Consider the following 18747-nt stretch of genomic DNA (forward strand, 5'->3'; position numbering starts at 1 on the left):
GTTCTAAAAACGTTAAAAAACGTATTATGTAAAAAACGTCGTGTAAGGGATAAAGGGGAAAACAGCCAAAAGGGGGAAAACAGCCAAAAGGGGGAAAACCAAAGACATTATAAAGATAGACCGAACATCTCATTCTTAAATACTCGTTGGTAGTGTATCAAACATTCCAATGTGTCAAACAAAGACAGAAGAGACAGAGAAGTCTAAAATTTCCGACCCCGGCAACTAGGCGCATTTGGATTGTTCTAATGGCCAGTGGCGTATCGTTTTTTAGAACGAATTTAATTAGTAAAGTAATTAGTAAATTTTTTACCCCATATTAATATACTACATTAACACTTTTTCGATAGATGAGTTTTGTTATAAGGTCTAATATAATAATATAATTAATATCCCACATATACTTATGTTGAAACGTTAGTAGGTAGTTTTCGAAAATCGCTCCAACGTCGATATTCAATTTAAACTTTCAGTTACTTCTATATAAACTTTCAGTTACTTTTGAATATTTACAGGGTGACTCAGGCTTCCGAAACAGTTCTATATTAGGTTTGTGGTTGGTGACTTTTCTTTCAATTTTTTTTAGAATATGAAGGCAATGGTAAAGCACATTTTAGACATTTTTGTAATCATAACTGGCCGGAACATATTTTCAAACTAAAGTGGTAGATTTGCCATTAAATTTCCATTCCAGAAATACCTAGGGTTGCCACCTGTCCTTTTTTGAAAAGGACAATCCTTTTTTGGAATAACTTGCCCTTTTGACTTTTTTTGACTTAAAAAGTCATTTTTATTTACGTATTTTCCCTGAGAGAAGAAGAGAACTTAGAACTTCCCATTTATTCTCTGAGGAAATTACCTACACCAAACAGAAATATGCTTTTCGTCCAAATTTAATTAGAGGTGTTATAAAACTAATAAATAAATTTTTCTTGTTTAGAAGAGGCAACATTATTTAGAACTTCCCGTTTAATCTCAAATGATAGTTTAGGTTTTAGTTTTACCTTTTTTGATCTTAAAAAGAACTTTCCAAAATTAGTAATTAGTAACGATTTAGTTAGTTCGCAATCGATAGCTTGCTGTGAAGTACTGTGTAATAGTTGTTTAATCTTGTATTATTAATAACTTCCTATACCTAAAATCAATATTTATTTTAATGAGAAAATTGTGTTTTTTTTTTAAATATAAGACAAGATTTGACTTCCGGTCTTCTTCTCGTATTATGATGGCTCTGATACAAGGCAATTACCTTTTAGTCTCTCAATAGAGGGCATTTATCATTAAAAGTATCAAATCTGTGTGCTATGGGATTTGTCTCATAATAATGAATATTACGTTTATTCAATCCATTACTTAGGTAGCTTAATCAGACAATCAAATTTTAGTTAAACGTCCCAATCTTCATGAACTGTATTAAGCATATGTATTGCGGTTTGAATCACGCTGTATGTTGACAAAAATATTTTGAAAATGTTCGTTACAATGGGCCCGATCTTATGTAAAGATTGAAATAAAAATCACAAACCAAAAATGTAATAGGTAAAAAGCTTTTTTGGAGGCCTGGGTCGCTCTCTATATAGGTATGTATAAAACTAGTAGCCTAAGAATTATTTACAGTTCTTAAAAAAGGTAAACATACCGTACAAATAACTCTAGGAAGAGGTATTTGTATTGTACGGTGGTAAAAACTTGTCTAAACAAGACCGAAGGGGCAGATATAAGATATAATAAAGCAATAAAATGTAAAAAAGGACGGGTAAACCCCTTTGTTTATTTGTTGAGCAAAATTCCTTTAGAATATCGTATATAATGACCAAAATATGACGCAATTTAAAACAAATGTCACTTTCTGGCATATAATAAAGTTTCAAATGCAACGTTTATATTCAAATTTGTTTTAATCTACAACAGTTAGGTAGTAATTGAGACGAATTATAATTCAATTACCAGCAACTACGTTCTTGTTTTAATAGATCAAAATTCAACAAATATAATTAGAAATTATTTTAATTGTGAGAGGCTCCCTTGTGGGACGCCTATGTACGATTACGGCGGAAACAATACACCTACCTGTGAAAAGACAAATTCGGGTAATTTGAGCTTATTTTTCCACACATTTGACACTGTCTTACCATATTGAAAATCCGCAGATTCAAAAGTATGTTAAACAAAAACAAAAACTACTGAAAACCACTGAAAAGTTCACTTCGGACTTGATTCCGACTTCAAACACACCGTAAGCTAAACGTAGTACGCTAAAACGGACCAATGGCCGTCGCGAGGGGTGGTGGGACGGACGGCTCATTTCATTCTGGAAGACTAGCAGCGACGTTGCCAATAGTTCTAGACGTTTCAGCACATTAAACAGTAAACACGCCCTTTAATAGTAACGCATATATCCTCTGGTTAATAACATATTATTACGCATGCTTCTTTAAAAATAAACTATTAATTTAATTAAGAAATTGAGATTTATTGATATCCGGTGAAGGTTTTAAAGTCACCTTTTCTGCAAATCAAACTAAGTAGATAGGCACAAATTTGAGATATGGCAATGTCGCCTTCTCTATTTCAGTTGGTTTTTACAGTACGTAGTCAACCTCCGATTGTCTGATCGGGTTAAAATGCACAATGTGATATCTGTTCTTACTAAATCTATGGGGAAAACCGACGATGAATACCATGTTAAAGACCGAATATCATATTAAAGATACAAAAATGTATTACTGTATGCGTTATTATTTGGCCATCGTTTGTTATAACCAATTGCAATTTAATATGTGTTTGGCTTTCTTTCACTATGATCCCACTCGACTTGTCTCGTGGCAGGTTGGCGTAAAAAATGGATAGAAAATGTCTCGCTCTCGTCTCGCTCTTGTCTTGCTCTCGTCTCGCGCTCGGCTCGTCAGGTCTGGACGCACCATAGACTGCCGGAGTGGTGACGTCACGAATGTCAAATTGCTTTCCAAACAAGGTTTAGTTTTTTATATTTCTACTGAGCTCTTCCAAATGACGTCACAAATTAATATAAAATGTAAAAAAACAGGTAATTGCCGACAACCGCCGACTTGTATCTGGTATTTTCAATACGCCTATGATGGTTGCGCATGTTGCAAAATCTGTGAATTTTTATATTAATAAGTCATCCGGACGGAGCATACGTGATCTATGTGAAATTGTTCATATAAACTCATGGTACTTGCTCGAAGTCGCGGACGGCCCATCGCGTCGCCGACGCTCCGCTCTCCGCTCCATCTGAAAGCGCTGTAAATCAGTTTATTTGTGATTGAACTAATCGCTGAGGGGTAACTAACTGAGGGGTAAATTGGTATAATATATTGTTATAATCATCGGCAACCATCTCTCAAATTGCCGCCAATAAATTAGTATAGCTATACAAATTTTAAATAGCATAATTGCACATAAAACTTTATGAATTAATATTTCTATAGCTCCTGTAAATTTTAGAAGTATAAATTAAATATTATTAAAATACAATTATTATTATTACACATACATAAAACACCGCAGCAAAATGTATCTAGTGCTCCTTACCCTCCTAGTAATAGTCATCATTTTTGACATGTTCTACATCCTTCGGGGTATTTGTATGTAACTTATATTATTATACTTAGAACTAATAAACTATATCTTTTTTTTAATTAAATTTTCTTTGACCACTCTAATATATTTTTTTTATTTAAAGGGTTCTTGGCTTTTGGTAAATATTAAAGTTTTTCTGGGTTTAGGAAGTGTTTATTACATAACTAACGTTTCGGTTCAGTTTTAACCTTTCTCAAAGTCTACAATAAGATATTATCAATAAAATACAACAGTGTAAAAAATATAAATCAAACTTACCACAAAAAGTCATTCGTTCCTAATTTTGAATATCTGATTGTAGACTTTGAAAAAGGTTAAAACTGAACCGAACCGTTAGTTATGTAATAAACACTTCCTAAACACAGAAAAAGTTTAATATTGACCAAAAGCCAAAAACCCTTTATATAAAAAAATAAACTAGCTATATCTATCAGGCTATCTACCCTTTATACAGCATTTAGAATAAACAATAATTTTATATAATAATTTTAAACAATAACATGGTATAGAGATGTTTTTAATAACATGGTAGATTATATTGGGATACCCTGTATTTATCAGTAATTTTATACCCAATTAATATGATATTTAGATATTTTTAAGCTAATATCAAATTATGTATTTTTGCATTAAATGAAGTTATTTAAATAAATTATGTAATAATTAAATTTAACTGAATTTAAACAAATTACTGGCGAAGACCTCGCGCGGCGCGTTTGCTTTGAAATTTACCGTCAGTCGACGGGAAGGGCGCGCCGACCGACGATCCTCGCGCCGACCCATTCACGCGGCGTGTGGCACGAATTTTTTGTTTCAGGCTCGGCGATCCACGCGCCGTGTAACTGCACAAATACCCGGTCCGTGGCCCGAAGATCGTCGCACCAAGCCAATCACACACGGAGCGCGGCGCGAAATTTTTTGTTGCAGGCTCGGCGATCTACGCGCCCTGTAACGGCAGCTTAAAAGGATGATTCACGGTACACCGGACCGTACCCGAGCCGGGCACGTTTCGTTAAGTAGACACCGAGCCACGTCCGGGCCTTCTGTTTATGCTACACCGAGTTGATAACGGGACTCGTATTAGTTCTGAGTATATTATAAAACACAGCCCCCCATAGACACACGAAGATTTAATACGAACAATGCCAAAGTTCTCTCAAGTGGAATTGGTACCAATTACAGTTGATGAAGGAAGAACAACACCTGCTCAAAGGGCAAGATAAAGGACCTATCTTTTTCATTACATCTTTTCATTGTCCAGTTTTATGCATTCCCTGTCATTAAATACTGCTGTAAGATTCACTACCTACTACAGACATGATAAAAAGTGTACTTTGTTTATACCATAACTGCAGATTGCAGTCGGGGCACCAGGAAAAGTACATTCATGCTTTCCGCAACGTGACGGGAACGGAGCGGATCCGAGAAAAAAATGTACGCCGATATTTCTGGGACGGGGCACGGACGAGTTCCGGCGAAGCTCGGATCGTGCTCGGCCTGGCATGAATGTATATGTGTAAAAAACACTTGACAATGTTTGGCCGTGTCTTCACCGACTCACGGCTCGGACCCGTTACGGTGTAGCGTGAAGGATCCTTACTAGCGCGACGCGTGTCGATATAAGAGGAAGGTGGGTATTTAAGTGCTTTTCGAGTATTGACCCTGAAAGCAGAAATGATACTGTAACGGATTTCGTGGGTCCACTATTTAAACTCACGATAAAATACTTAACGAATTTATTTGTCTCACTCTGTACACACAACTTACACTATTTACAACACAATTTATGCAACTACTATTACTCTAACGGTATTTCGCGGTATTATCAAACTTCAGACTTCAGACTATCTTCAGACTGGTCCAACTGTCAAAGCGCGGGCCTTATATACCCCCTGACGATTGTTTCTGGAATTTTCTAAAGAATTCTGTAATTTTCTTTTACTTTCTGGCGAATTCGCCAGGTTCCTCAATGCACGTTGCGGTTATGTAGCAGTAATGCAGTTATGCAACCGGTAATACACTTTGACCTTGACATTGCCCCCTTCTCAGATTTGATCGTCCCGATCAAGGTTTCCTGTCTGGTATCTCTTCAATCGATCGAGATGAACTACTTTCATCTTACTTCTAGGGCTGCGCTGAATCCGGTACACAACATCATTTATCCTCTTGATGACTGTATAAGGACCTTCTCATGCTGGAGTTAACTTTGGGGACCTTCCTTTCTTGCGCTGTGGGTTATACAACCATACCCTATCGTCCTGTTGAAATCCCGTAGAATTAGCTTTGAGTCAGTGTGAAGCTCTAAGGGAATTCCAAATCTACTGAAGACATTATTGACCAATTCTTCAGCTACAGTCGATGCTTCTTGGTTTGGAATGGCAAAAACTTCTGGCCATTTACTGAAATAATCCATCACCACTAAAACGTACTTGTTGCCCTTGTGCGTTTCAGGGAATGATCCTGCAATGTCAACACCGATTCTTTCGAATGGCAGTCCAACGTTATATTGTTTCATTTTTCCCCTAGATCGAGTGCTTGGTCCTTGGCTGGCTGCACAAATTTTACATTGTCGACACCATTTCTTGACATCTTCGCAATAATCCACCCAGTAAAAGCGATCTCTCAGCTTGCTCAAGGTCTTGTTTACCCCAAGATGGGCTCCAGTTTTACCACCGTGAATTTCTTCCAATACCTGGGTAACTTTCTTCCTTGGTACCAGTAACTGAGTTGTTACTGTGCTGCCATCCGCACTTTCCCATGTGCGCTTTAACAATCCATTCTCAATAACCAGTGAATTCCACTGAGCCCAGAGAGCTTTGAAAACGAGCCCTCTGTCCGAATATCCTGCCACGGTGGTCTCTCGCCGTTACCTTCCTTGAGCCGTAGTATTGCTCCGATGTCTGGATCTTCCATTTGATCTTTCCTCAATTGTGTCGTCGTCCACTGTTCATCGGTTCCAAGTTTAAAACTCCTTATCATGACAGTGCCTTCACGTTGTTCCGTTTTACAGCAGTGCTTACAATCGGTTTGACAGGGTCTTCTGGATAAACCGTCTGCGTTACCATGCATTTTTCCAGCACGATGTTGGATGGTAAAGTGATACTGTTGGAGCTTCTCGAGCCATCGTGCTATTTGACCTTCAGGTTGTTTCATCTCCATAAGCCACTTGAGAGCCGCATGATCTGTCCTAATTAAAAATTCTTGGCCGTACAGATATTTATGAAAATGATCAACTGCCTTCACAATTGCTAGCAGCTCCTTCCGGGTAACGCAGTAATTCCTTTCTGGTTTGGATAGAACTCGACTGTAATATTCTATCACTCGTTCTTCGCCATCTTGCACTTGTGATAGCACTGCACCTATGCCGATATTGCTGGCGTCGGTATCCAGGATATACCTCCCTTGTTGTTGCGGGTAGGCTAGAATAGGACTTGAACATAAAGCCGCCTTAAGTCTTCCAAAGGCTACATCACAATCGGTGTTCCATTCGTAGCCGACTTCATCACCTGTGAGTCTATGTAAGGGTGCAGCTATATTGGCAAATCCCTTGACAAATCTTCTGTAATAGGTGCATAAACCCAGAAAACTTCTAAGTTCATGTTTGTCGCGAGGTTTAGGCCAATCCTTGATTGCAGCGATTTTCTTCTGATCGGTGTAAATTCCGTCTGCAGAGACTACATGGCCCAAAAATTCCACTTGTCGCTGGAATAAGCTACACTTCTTCGCAGGGCCTATTTTACCATAAGGCCCATAAGGCCCGGGCCTTGGGCCCGGTGGTCTGGGGGCCCGTTAAAGGTTGTAAAATGTTCATAATTTCAAATGTAAATTTACATAGCAGAGAAAAAAACACAGTTACCTCTGATAAGGAAAATAGAATTAAATAAAATAAGCCTTAGATTGATATATGTTTTTTTTTTCATTATTTATTTTGTTGAATATAATAATGTTTATTTATTTTTTAAAATTATTAAAAAAATAAAAATAAAAATAATTGTTTTATTTTTTTAACCCAAACTAACAAGAGAATTTTTGAATTTTATTGGAAAAGAGGGCCTGAATTTTTGCTTGGGCCTTAGGACCCGACCATATGAAAAATAGGCCCTGCTTCTTCGGGTTCAAGTACAGGTGAGCATTCCGTATGCGGCCGAAGACTTATTCTAAATTTCGCAAATGCTCCTCAAAAGTTCTTCCCATAACTAATACATCGTCGAGGTAAACCAAGCACGTTTTCCAAGTTAATCCTCTTAACACCACCTCCATGAGACGTTCGAAAGTGGCTGGAGCATTGCATAATCCAAACGGCATGACCTTGAATTGGTATAGTCCGTTTCCTGTAGAAAAAGCCGTCTTTTCTTTGTCTTCCTCGTCCAGACCAACTTGCCAGTATCCACTCTTTAAGTCGAGAGTGGAGAACCAGCACGAACCTGCCAGAGTGTTTAACGTGTCGTCTATACGTGGCAGTGGGTAGCTATCCTTCTTAGTGACGTCATTGAGCTTCCGATAGTCCACGCAGAATCGTGTACTACCATCTTTCTTCGTCACCAAAACAACAGGAGATGACCATGGACTCGATGATTCTTCGATAACTCCATCCTCTAACATCTTATCTACCATTGTCTCCATTTCTTGTTGTTTGGAAAGGGGCACCCTTCTAGGACGTTGTCGAATCGGCTGAGCATGACCAGTATTAATCCGGTGCTTCACAAAATCCGTTCTTCCACTGTTGTTCTTCTCAAAAATACTGCCATGCTTTAGCAGGAACTGCTTAGCCTTCTGTTTCTCCTCAGATGTTAGGTGATCCTCTAGATGTTTTAGTGTTTCTTTGGATGCCATTTGTGTAACAGCTGATGACACTTTATCACATCGGGTGACACTTCTTACAGGTTCGCAGATGGCTATCTTGTCGCCTTTTTGGATCTTGACACAATTCGGGAAAACCTTCGCAATTCTGATCGGTATATCCTTGTCGGTGTTCACCAATGATTTTCCTACTAAGTACCTATCTTGTTTCTTGTCGCCACTTTGTACCAGTTCAACACAGCACCCAGCGATTTTCTCCACTTTACCGAATACGATCTTCTCGGTATTACCAGGTATCACCACAGTTTCCGCTGATCTTACATCCATTCTTCCTGGTCCCTAGTTTGGAGATAACATAAACTCTTCATTTCCGATATTCAGGATATTTCTCTGGTGATCGAACGAAAATCCATGTTGACGAATCACATCCATGCCCAAGATGAAGTCATCTTCAATATCTGCCAGTAAAACGCTATGCTGGGACTTCAAATTTCCTAACTTCAGTTCGACGATAGCCTCTCCCCGTACAACGGCCATTTCCCCCGTAACTGTACGTAAACACACTCTTCTTCCCAGAGGCATCAGCTTCAATCCTTGCACTTGAGTTAGCCCGCACCAACGATACCATAGCGCCAGTGTCCACTGTCATTTGGATTCCCTTTCCCGTCGATCACCAAACTGTCAGCTGTTCTTCCTAGACTTCTAACGGAAAAAATCCTGGGGGCTCTGTTCTCCCCAGTCAATACTCGCCCCTTAGTATTGACTGATTTTAGTTTTCCTGGTGCCTACGTTCTCTGGATGGTTAACGGGATCGCATTTGGACGCGGCAATCCCGTTTGATGTGGCCATTCCTGCTACATCTATAGCACCTTTTGTCCTGTGATCTTCTATGGTTCTCTGTCTGGGTATTGTTGCTACCCTTGTTCACTAGTAACTCACATAGTTTACTAAACATCTCCTCCAAACGTATGTGAGAACTTCCGGGCTGTTCCTCGACCGTTACAGATCTTATCTTCGGTCTACGGTTGGCGCTAAAAGCAGCTTCAATTTCCAGCGCCCTGACCAGTGTTTCGCAGCTGGTAGAAAATCGGGATATTTGCAGCGCCATCTGTAATTCGTTGTCCCTCAATCCGCTAATAAAACACTGGGCGGCGAGTTCTTCCCTAAACCCTTCCAGTGCTTCTGGATATGCCAGGTGTACCAGCCGACGTAAATCTGCTTCGAATTCCTGCAGACTCTCTCGGGACCTCTGTAGGCGTGTCTTAATCTGGGCCTGGTAAAGTTGACGTCGATGTTGATCGCTATATCTTCTGTCCATTGCAGCAACCAAAGTTTCGTATTCCTGCTGTTGGGCTGCAGGAATAGTTTGCAGCAGTTCCAGGGCAGGGCCACGCAGCGCGATGACAAGTGCCGCTGCTTTCTCCTGGTCAGTCCATTCGTTGGCAGCGGCCGCTGCTTCAAACTGGCGGTGGTACATTGTCCAGGTGGTTTGTCCATCGTAAGTCGGTGCCTTAAGATTCGCAGTTCCTTGAACGCCAGGTGTTCTTACTTGTACCTTTGTCGTCTGTAGGTCCATCTCAAGGAAGGCGTTCTGAATGCGTTCCTTCTGAAGGCGTTCCTCAAGATCTTCTACGGCTTCTTGAAGGTGATTTTCCTGCCGTTTTTCCAGGTCTTCAAAATTCTTCTGTAGTTGAAATTCCTGATTTTCCAAAGTTTTCTTAAGACGGTCCTGATCTTCTTGTCTTTCCCTGTGACGTCGCTCCTCCACACGAATTTCCAAATTTCTTAATATTTTCTCAAGCCGGTCCTGTTCTTCTTGTTTGTCTTGTTGTCGTATTTTTAAATCTTCGAAAATTTTCTCAAGCCGGTCCTGTTCTTCTTGTTTGTCTTGTTGTCGTTGAATTTTTAAATCTTCGAAAATGTTCTCAAGCCGGTCCTGTTCTTGTTGACGTCGTAGTCTTTCCTCTTCCTTTTCTCTTTCTAATCGGGCTCGCTCTTCTTCTCGTTCTTTACGGAGTGTTTCTTGTTCTTCTGCTTTCTCTTTTTCTAGTCGGGCTCGCTCTTCTTCTCGTTCTTTACGGAGTCTTTCTTGATCTTCTGCTTTCTTTTTTCGCAGCCTCTCTTGTTCTTCTGCTTTTTCTCTTCTCATGTTCTCCATAAAATCGTTCAATAATTTGCTTACTTCTTCCATTTTCTTCGATTGCTCCCTTGTACCAACCATAAAAATTCCCAAATTCGGTGTAAAATCCACTTAAATCGCACTTCCGACACCAATTGTTACGGATTCCGTGGGTCCACTATTTAAACTCACGATAAAATACTTAAAGAATTTATTTGTCTCACTCTGTACACACAACTTATACTATTTACAACACAATTTATGCAACTACTATTATTCTAACGGTATTTCGCGGTATTATCAAACTTCAGACTATCTTCAGACTGGTCCAACTGTCAAAGCGCGGGCCTTATATACCCCCTGGCGATTGTTTCTGGAATTTTCTAAAGAATTCTATAATTTTCTTTTACTTTCTGGCGAATTCGGCAGGTTCCTCAATGCACGTTGCGGTTGTGTAGCAGTAATGCAGTTATGCAACCAGTAATACACCTTGACCTTGACAATACTTAAAAGTAAGTGATAGATGGTAGACAAGTGTGTTATAAAAGTGATTGTATTTCTTTTTTTTAACGAAACCAAAGACTACGAAACTATAAACTGAATGACCCAAGAACTTATGTAATAATCGATTTTAAATTACTTATAACATTTTTAAAAATGCATTTAATACTGGTGGTTTACTTTAATAAATATTTTGTATGAACATACTCCAGGGTTTTTCTGTGTTAAACAAAGAGGTATACAATACCTGATAAATAAGCTCCCTTTTCAACAAGCCAAATTAGTACAAGAACAGGAATCCAATAATGGACTCATCTGGTGGAAGATAAGAAGAAGAGTATTTTTGTAGACGCCAACGGGGGAATTGGGTGAAAATAAAGTAAGTGAATATTATTTTCTGGGCCTAAAATTGGCGGTCGCTACACTTTAAACCAATTAAATTTATTATTTTGAAAAAGTACTAAGGAAGAGGTCTTATATATTATCCTCATATACAAGGATATTATTTATACAGAGTCCGGGCAATGTGCGTCGGGGCATATGTAGCTCCGAGAATAAAAAACTTGGGAATCTTGTTTAAGTGCAAGCCTAAAGTATGTACCTACTAGAATGTATTTCAGGAAAATATTTTAACTTCTACAGGGTGGCGCATAAAAGTGTGAGTGGATCGGAATATATATTTTTTTAAATAGAACACCCTGTATATTATTGCATTTTTTGCTTCCTCTCTACATAATCCTAAGATATGAGTAAATATATTTCGGTAGTTTCAGAGATAAATAAATTAAAAATATATATTTTTCAGCCTTTCTTCAAAAAATTATTAAAAATACAAGAACTGTCCTGAAATCGAAACTATATTAGGTACTTTAGATGGTCCCTACTTAATTTAGCTATAAATACCGCAATTTTAAATCATAGAGGGTGTTCAACATTCAAAAACATGATGGGGAAAACCGCATATCAATATCTGTTACCGTTTCGGAGTTACGTCTTTTTCAAAAATGTGCATTTTTAACAAATCGCTGTAACTTTTTTGTTATGGAAAATTTTGTATTTCTATGAAAACATTTCCAAAGCACCTTTTTACGTAGAATTTAATAGTTTAAGTATAATTTTTAAAAAAAATAATTTAAGAATTATCAACAGAAAAAATGATTTTTTATTTGCGACACCCTGTATATTTTTAATTAACAGAAAAGAACTTAAAATTGCCTTTCCAAAAGTATAGCACACTTGATATTTTGTTATAATCCCCTTCGAAATACAGAGTTTTTAAAAGTTCGCCACTTTAACTAGTAGGCTTTGAACCTCTTATTGCAACTACTAATGGAACTCGAAAACATATTTTTCCAGCAAAACGAGGCACCGCCTCAGAACGCTGAAGTTAACAGCAAATTTTTGCAGCCAATTTCAAAATAACTGAATAGCTAGGTAACGAAGATCCCAGCCGTTGGCCGCCGAGGCCGCCGGACTTAGTGCCTATGGATCTAATCCTATATCCATATATGATATATCCATATTTGCCGAAGAATAAAGGTTCTTATTTTTTAAATTGCTCGTATAATCTAGACAAGAATTAGAAATACTTAGCAGTTATGAGAGGGTATCTTTCACCCCCACTTAGTGAATTCCGCAAGAAATGTACAAAAACGGCTCCATCTGTCCGTAACCGAAGATGGTCGATCTGTGAAACACCTTTAGCAAAATCTCATGTCTTGGTTTGCTATTTATTTTTATTGTTACTAAATATACCTAGTTTAAATGTGTTGTGATGTTGGTTAAATATAGTTTAAATTGTTATAAAATTTTGCATCCCTCATAGCAAATATTATTTTTGTTTTAATTGATGCTCACAGCTAGAATTTTTTTGCATTACGACGTTCAAAGCCTACTTATTTAAAGTGGGCGAATTGTTAACTCTATATCTCGAAGAGGTACCGAGCAAAATATCAAGTGTGCTATATTTTTGCTATAATTTTAAATTCTTTGCAATAAATTAAAAATATACAGGGTGCCCCATATAAAAAATCAAATTTTCTGTTGATAATTTTTAAATTACCTATTAATTTAAAAAAATATACTTAAGCCATTAAATTCCACGTAAAAAGGTGCTTTGGAAATGTTTTCATAAGAATACAAAATTTTCCATAGCAAAAAAGTTAAACGATTTGTTAAAAATGCATATTTTTGAAAAACACCCCGTAACTCCGAAACGGTAACAGATATCGATATGCGGTTTTCAGCATCATGTTTTTGATAAAAATTGAGCTCCAGACCCCGATATTAGTTTTCGTCTACAGAAAAGGGCGTTTCTCTTTAAAAGTGTCTAATTTGGCTCCACCCTTTACGTCATAAATTATCTATACTAATATATAAAATCCTTAAGCGACTGACTCACTGATTAATCACGCGCGCGCGCGCGATCCTGCTCAAACCACTTAACGACTCAACGTAAGAAGCTCAATTTTGGCATATAGGTTGATTCTAGGGTATAGAGGTTCGATAAGAAGGGATTTTTCGAAATTCCAGTTCCAAGGGGGTGAAACCACCCCTCAAATATTACAATATTTTTTATTTAAAAAACAGTCAAGTTTTCGAAAAAACGTTTAAACACGTATATTTTATTTTGTTTTTTTTACATATTTTAAGATGTTTTAAAAATGTATACAGGGTGTTTTGATAAATCTGGTCCTTGATTAATCACGATCCTGCTTAAAGCGCTTGACGTAAAAAACTGATTTTTGGAAAACGGATTGACTTTGGAGTGTAGAGTTTCGATAAGAAGGGATTTTTGGAAACTCGAATTCTAAGGGGGTGAAACCACCCCTCAAATATTAGAATATTTTTTATTTAAAAACCGGTGAGTTTTTCGGGAAAACTCTTAAACACGTATATTTTATTTAGTTGTTTTATATATTTTAAGATTTTTTAAAAATTTATACAGAGTGTTTCATAAAATATGACCATTGTGTAATCACGATTCTGCTTAAACTGCTTGACGTTTAAAGCTGATTTTTTGCAAACGGATTGAATGTGTGAATGTCCTGTGTTGAGGTTCGATACGGAGGGGTTTCTCGAATCTCAAATTCCAAGAGGGTGAAAACGCCCCTCAAATATTACAATATTTGTTATTTAAAAAACGATTACAGTTGAGGGTTGGAACCTTTGGTGTTATACAGCAAAATAAAAACACTAAATCACCACAATACACCAAAACACTTTTACTTTTACACTGGACGATAAACCCAGTTTATAATCATCTGCTGATGATGCTAACATGGTTAGCGAAACGCGCGTCCAGTGTAAAAGTAAAAGTGTTTTGGTGTATTGTGGTGATTTAGTGTTTTTATTTTGATTTAAAAAACGGTTAGTCTTTCGGGAAAACGCTTGGACACGCATAATTTATTTTGTTTTTTACATATTTTGAAAGTTTTTAAAAAATCATACAGGGTGTTCCAAAAAGTTGGGTAATTGATTAACCATGACTCTGCTTAAACTGCTTGACGTAAAAAGCTTATTTTTAGCAAACGGATTTTTCGAAAGTCAAATTCCAACGAGATGAAACTACCCCTCAAATATTACCAAGTTATATAAAAATATCGCCATATTGTTTTTTCTCATGCTGACATAAATGTGAGAAAATTTTATCCAGTTTGTATGTTAATGGAAATTCTTGCTTTGCTTTATCATTACCATTACAAATGATTAATTCAACGCGAACGAAGTCGCGGGTACACGCTATTGTATATAATTGTTTTTTAAAAACGTTGTATACCCATGTTATTTCATATAAAAAAAACAAAAAAGGACAATTTTGAAGCAGTTCTATTCCAAAGCGACCCTTTGCCGCTTTAAGTCTTTTATTTGCTCCCGTTTTACAGGTGAATATTGGCAAAGAGAGAGCGACAAACGTTCGTGCAAGCACACACACACAGAAGTGCTCTTAATTCGATTAGGCGATCGTTTATTTGCCGCGCACCGATGCACTTCATTTGCTGTCCAACCGATGCGAACCAACTAACCGGCGAGAGAGATCTCTTCAGCGATGTTCATTCCGCTTCCTGGTGCCAGCTATAAATACAGCTACGTGTGTGTGTTGGTGTTTACTCGGTTAGAAAAGCCCTGCGTTTCCAAAAGGCGTTTTATCTCAGCCGGTGCCTACCTTTCGGGTGTTAATCTGTGATTAATTTCGTTAAAAGTATCTCCGTAGGCTGCTGTTTTTATTTACGTTTCTGCTGATTGAGTATATTCATTTAATAAAAGAAAGAAACTGTTTTAATTTTCGGTAACAAAACTTTGTTACAAAAGAGTAAACTGGCAGACCTTGGACAGGTGATGCGTAATGATAAATATCAACTTATCCAACTATTCCCCATACCTTCCATTTTCATACATACATACAGCCATTACTCGCTGACGAGGATTCGACACACATCAAAAGATGGTCGCAAGGCGTTTTCTTTCATGAGCTTTTCTGTGACTGAAAAGCCCGATACGTGATGTTATCTGCCTACCGCACTCCGGACATTCAAAAATCTCATTGCTTTTTTGCCTCTTTACTTTTTGGTTGTCGCTGTTAAGCAGAGACTTTGGTATGCAGTTTTCTTGGATTCTGCATACGTGACCAGCCCATCTTAAGTGGGATTTTGTAACCATGACTTCAATACTACACTCGCAGTTAGCTTTTTCAAGGACCGATACGTTTGAGACATGATGGAACCACCGGATTCTTAAGAGTTGTCTAAGGTGTCTCTGTTGCAACTTGTTTAATGCGTTTCTGTGCGTTTATGTGTCGGCGGTACGGCACCCAGGTTTCACTCCCATATAACATGGTGGGGATTATAACTGCTCGGTACACTGAAGTTTCGTTTTTGTACACAAGTCATGATTGTAGAAAACCCTGTCTTTTAATTTCCAGAATGCTCTTGAGGCGCTGCTAATCCTGTGCTAAATTTCAGAGTCTATATTGGCCTTTTCTGAAATCCATTCCATTTCCATTCCATATCCGTTCCGTATTTTTGATTGTATTCACGCTATACGTATGCTTCCATTCCGTATCAGTTCCATACTTTTTATTGTACAATTTATATCATTACGAAAGTTTTATTTTAAAAATTTGTATCTTTTGAAAAAGGTAATAGATTTAATTAAGAGGTTAAATAATAAATAAATATCAGCATAATGTTAACATAGCTGGTACAAATGTAAGAACTTGACAACGCTGTTTCTGATACTCTTCAGTCCGTCCGCCAAAAAAATGTATGGAAAGAAAGGATATAGAACGGAAGGGAACCGGAACGGATAGTGTGCTTCATTTACATGATATAATATTTTATGTGAACGGAAGGGAAACGGAAAGGAGCTGATACGGAAGGTATATTGAGAATCAACCTTTATACTGCAGAGCAAAATAGATAGTAGAAGACAGGGGCGGGAATCTTAAATATGCTGATAGAACGAGCGACTTTAGCGCCATCTACAACCGTTATCCCAACTAGTTTCCATTAGTATATCTATTCGGCGGTAGATGTCACAAGCAGCGTATCATAAAGAAAACGACGCGATCGACCGTCATCGATCGACGCCATTACTTGAGTTTGTAAACAACAAAATCTTCAAAATTTCAACAAACTTTCTACTGGAAACAGTTAAAGAGTAGTTTTTACGTGTTTTGTGCTTGTGTTGTGCTTATTTTGTATAAGTATCTTTTTCTTAACAATATAATGAGTCCAACAAGTCGTATTCGTCCTTGTAGTGTTCCTGAGTGTAGCGATAAATTATCCAATAGGTAAGTTTTTAAAAACAATATCTATTAGGGTAGCAAAATTATTCAGCGCGATTACCCGATATTTACCTAATTAGTATAGAACCTTAATCAATTTTAGTCATCTTCTTATACTTGGCTAGTTTAAGTGTTTTGTTGTATAAATTGACATAAAATTATATTGTAAGATGTTTTTTATAACATATAAATAATATATGTTTGGACCTAGAATATTTAACTACAAACTATTTTTCTAAACTGTTTTATGTCTTATTTCATAATCTAAAAAAAGTTTATTTTTAGACACGCAATTCCATCTAATGTAAAGTTGAGAAATGTTTGGCTAAGCAGAATTCACAATAAGAAATTAACCGCGCTTTCTAAAGAGAAGACAAAGTTAACGATATATAAAGTTTGTAATGTTCATTTCGAGCCACAATGTTTCAGCAATAATAATCTTATTGAGAAATGCTTTGCCAACATTATATATTCCCGGATATGAAAGAGTGGAAGGAGATTGCTTCTATAGAGAACCTTCTGTAACAGGAAGAGAAACTCCACCAAGGTTTATAGGTTAGTTTTTGTTTGAAAAATAAATTCTAAATTGAAATTTAAGAAAGTGGTATTAAGTTATATCCAATATATTGACTATAATATTATTTCAGAAGCTCTTACTTCCACACCATGTTCTGTCTTATCTAGCCCTGTAGGACATGTAAAAATCCCCAGAAAACTTATGCCAAGAGAAAACTTTTTGTAAACCCAGGATGAAATAGAGGAACCACAGCCCAAGATGCTAAAATTTTGTACATAATACTGATGGATAATTTGCAAGGTAATTTGATTTATATATAAAATTTTTGTTGGTTTTAATGGTTTTATTGAGAAAACACAGTTATTTTTTTTGAAAGGCAGTTTTTAGAAATTTCAGAAATACACACTGATGATACAACCTGCAAGGTAATTTGATTTATATATAAATTTTATTGGTTTTAATGGTTTTATTGAAAACAATAGTTATTTTTTGAAAGGTGCTTTTAGACTTGAGCACGCACACACTGAGTGTTGGTTTTTGATTGGTGCTCAAAGAAATTTTATGTGTTTGCGAACGCTCAGTTTTCACCGGCAATTTGTTTTGTATGCGTGCGTGCGTGCCTTCACCAATTCGTCAAAAAATAAGTTTTTAATTTAAACGAGAGCCGAGAACGCAAACGAATACCGTTCGCATACGCACAGCTCATGCGTGCTCAAGTCTAAACGCACTTTAATGTAGCATTTTTACTATATCATATTTTCCTAATTTTTTACTATGTATTTTAGACGGGCCACAGGCTTTAATATCCAAATTTCAAACTAAGGAGGCAAGATATTGCTGATAGTTTTCAAGGTATTATTTTATTTACATATACTAATAATGATACATTTCAAAAATTATGTAAAATTTACTTGGTTATCTTGTTTTTTAATTTACAGCTTTATTTTCAAACATATTAGTTTTTAGTATCATAGTTATCTATAGCTATCTGGTTAAATATAATTTATAAAATAAAAAAACATATATAAAATATTTTGTTTCAGAAGAACCACAGCCTTCAACCTCGAAACAAAATAAAAGGATAACCAAGAGGCAAAATACTGGCACTGTTAATTTTCAAGGTGATTATATTTTAAAGATTATATTATGAAGACTTAATGATTAAGCAACAATTATATATTAAAAATATTTACGAAATTAAATTAAAAAATTCATTAAGCCGTCAACAGTCATAGTCTGATTCAATATTCTTGATCTGATTTTTTTTTACCCTACAGTATTTATTGATATTCTTTAATTATTGCTTTATAATATAATTTAGCTATTTTTATTGCCCATTTTGATAATTATTGTTTTTAATAATAATTAATAATAATTAAACCTTTTCATATATATTTTTAATCGAGTTTATATAAAAGTTTT

General features: G+C 36.6%; 1 long non-coding RNA gene across 1 annotated transcript; it reads left to right on the top strand.

Moving 5' to 3' along the window:
- Positions 1–16662: 16662 nt before the first annotated feature.
- LOC115889360 lies at positions 16663–17513 on the top strand. The gene is made up of 3 exons (XR_004051432.1): positions 16663–16814; positions 17094–17363; positions 17456–17513. It is a non-coding gene; the product is annotated as an uncharacterized LOC115889360 (long non-coding RNA).
- Positions 17514–18747: the final 1234 nt, after the last annotated feature.

This window comes from Sitophilus oryzae, unplaced genomic scaffold, assembly GCF_002938485.1.
Source record: "Sitophilus oryzae breed Bouriz unplaced genomic scaffold, Soryzae_2.0 scaffold_813_pilon_pilon, whole genome shotgun sequence".
Taxonomy (NCBI): domain Eukaryota; kingdom Metazoa; phylum Arthropoda; class Insecta; order Coleoptera; family Curculionidae; genus Sitophilus; species Sitophilus oryzae.